This window comes from Varroa jacobsoni, unplaced genomic scaffold, assembly GCF_002532875.2.
Source record: "Varroa jacobsoni isolate VJ856 unplaced genomic scaffold, vjacob_1.0 scaffold_716, whole genome shotgun sequence".
NCBI classification, from domain to species: Eukaryota; Metazoa; Arthropoda; class Arachnida; order Mesostigmata; family Varroidae; genus Varroa; species Varroa jacobsoni.
This window is the reverse complement of record NW_019213618.1, coordinates 6011-8604: the sequence shown is the minus strand read 5'-3', so window position 1 is coordinate 8604 and position 2594 is coordinate 6011. Positions and strand designations below refer to the sequence as shown.

The 2594-nt window shown below is 39.5% G+C and overlaps 1 long non-coding RNA gene across 2 annotated transcripts in view; it reads left to right on the top strand.

Annotated features, from left to right (window-relative positions):
• The first annotated feature begins 598 nt into the window (after nucleotides 1-598).
• The window catches only part of LOC111262959 (uncharacterized), a 5609-nt gene continuing 3613 nt past the window's right edge, over nucleotides 599-2594 (top strand). The window contains exon 1 of one of the 2 annotated variants that reach the window (XR_015312092.1): nucleotides 599-732. This is a non-coding gene — a long non-coding RNA (uncharacterized LOC111262959). Of the gene's footprint in view, nucleotides 733-2125; nucleotides 2393-2594 lie in introns of those variants that run through there. The other variant, XR_015312091.1, reaches the window with a different exon arrangement.

The following is a 2594-nucleotide window of genomic DNA, read 5'->3' as shown; positions in this document are numbered from 1 at the left end:
TTTATCTAGTAAACCTAAAGATTTATTACGAAAACTGCTCTAAATTCAATACCAGACGTAGCCTTCGTGGCGAAAGCGGCCTTTTATATATAGCGACAAAGTAATATTTCACATAGAAAATTTAAAACAATAATTAGTGGAAAAATATCTCTCATCTATTGATGGGCATTGAGGTTTTTAATTCTGTATTTTTCTACGTGCATTGTTTTGAGACTGCCTAATATTTGCAAGCTACTGAAGGACAACCGAAATGAAGAACGGCGACACATGGTGCGTTCGTACGTTTTTTTTTTTCTTTCCTAGAATTAATTCGGTAGTGCAATAGTGGGTCTGAGTATAAAAACGTAAGTATTTATGTCAACACTTTTGTCGTCATCCATGAAAAGTTCTACACTCTCATAGTGACACTTGATTAGATAGCGTTTACATGTCTGTACCTTCCGACTTGAATCCATTTATTTACCGATAGATAGAATAATAATGATAAAGCTGTTACCGTTTCTATACAGACGGTCAATGCGAGTATTGATACGAAGCGATTATTTAGAATGTCTTGTCCTTATCTGAATACCATTAGCAGACGGAATTTAATCTACAGTGGCACAAAGCAGTAATGGTGTTACTTTAAAAGCTATTCTGGGCATGAGCGTACCCGGTATATTTCTACATGGACGAATCTAACTTTGAAATAGAGCCATTGTGACGGCCACGAGCGATCTGCCCTTACGAAAGGTTTGTAACGGACTAGCATAATTATGAAGACGAGATATAAGGGTATAAATGATGTGAGCATTTAGATGGCTGCATTCCGTAATATTTATTTTAACCCGGTGACAGACGCTACATCGATCATGTCGCCATCTGAAAAAAAGACTACCAGAAACAATTTTTCTTTTGAATTTTGATTACACTTTTTCTCAAAAATCAAGTTATTTACGGAAGCCTTCGTAACTCAGACCCTACTGATATGATTGAGACTTTTACCTCTTGACTATATAGCACAATAATTTCAAGACATACCAAAAAATGTTATCATCATCGATACATCTTCATGCACACGTGCATCAGTAAGTGGCCAAATTAACCGTTGATGTCAATTAATAATTTATCGTGCTTATTCTGTCATTGGCTTGGAAGCGTTGCTCTCCACTAAACCACAGGTGTGTATACATGTACAAATCATCCTCATAGATTCACAGATGACTCCACGGAACTTCAAACGATCGCCTTAATGCACGACGAGTTGAAAGCGTGCGGCCATCGACGACAGATAGGCCTGATAGTTGGCGCAGAAAATGGCAACAGGTGTTCCTGACGCGTCTGCTCTTGACTCGCAGGCCCCGTCACAGGCCCAACCAACACTGACGCCAACACTATAGCCGTACATAAATATCTGTTGTACGCTCTTGTACAGCGTTATTTTCGGCAGTTTCCATAGTAGATAATAACAATGGCCTATTTTACTAAACTAGTCGCCGTTGATCAAGTGGTCCCCAGAAGAAGGCTGCAAATGCAAAGAGAAGAACTCCTACATCTACATACTACTATTGTACTACTTCTGCGCTAGACCGGTGTTGGTAATGCAGCGTATAAGAATGCAAGCAGGCCCGTTAAAAGGAAACCTATGAGTTTTTGCATGAAGATGCTTATACACCAAGGGAGCACTGACGTGAAGCTAATGGTTGTTCTTTTTTTAAATAGGACTATTGGCATAATCTCGCTATAGAGATGTAATGAATTTAAAAGCACCATCAAAATACTTCATTATTGTAATGAACCCGCCTGACTCATTCCTAAGTCACGGAAGGCGCGAAATTAAGGTGGGTGCACCCACAAATACTGGCCATGATTAGAGCTAAAACGCAACCCGGGAATAGCAAGTGAACGTAGCATGCGGTAAGTCAACAGTAAATAACGTTACGATACCCCAGTCCACTAGCCGTTGCTTGGCGTAGAGGCTACATTGACGCGTTGAGGCTGCGTCTGCGTAATGATTCTCATGGAAAAAAATTCACAAGGTCTTTGTTCCTGTCGACTGAAATTTGTTGTATATCTTCGTTGTATTTTAATACGAACTCTGTAGATATAATACGGGACGAAGGTGTACGTATTATATCTACACAGTTGGTGCATTGTCGGCGACCACTGACTTAAGCAGAAATACCCCTTACGTTTTCGCTATACCTCGCCTCCACAGACTTTTCTATGCAGACACGAAGAATAAATTGCTTTGATTGATACTGTAACAAGGGAATATTGGACCTGCTGTATATTGCGTGAAATACTCTCTCGTTTAGAGATACGCCATTGTTGCAGCTCCTTCAAAGATCGAAAGACTTGTGAGCGTTCGCTGTAGCCGGACTGTTTTTCTCGTAATACTACGCTGCGAAAGGTAAAGCTTCCGCTATTCAAAATTTCTATTCAATCAAATATAATGATAACTCAACCAGTGTATCACTCTGTAAAAGCTCAGGTCTCGCGAAATAATGAATGTCAAAGTAGACCTTTTGTCGTAAGTTAGAGCAGTAAAAGTCGATTTATTCTACTTTAATCTGTATTTAATTGTGAACTGATGAATAACGGCACGTTTATAT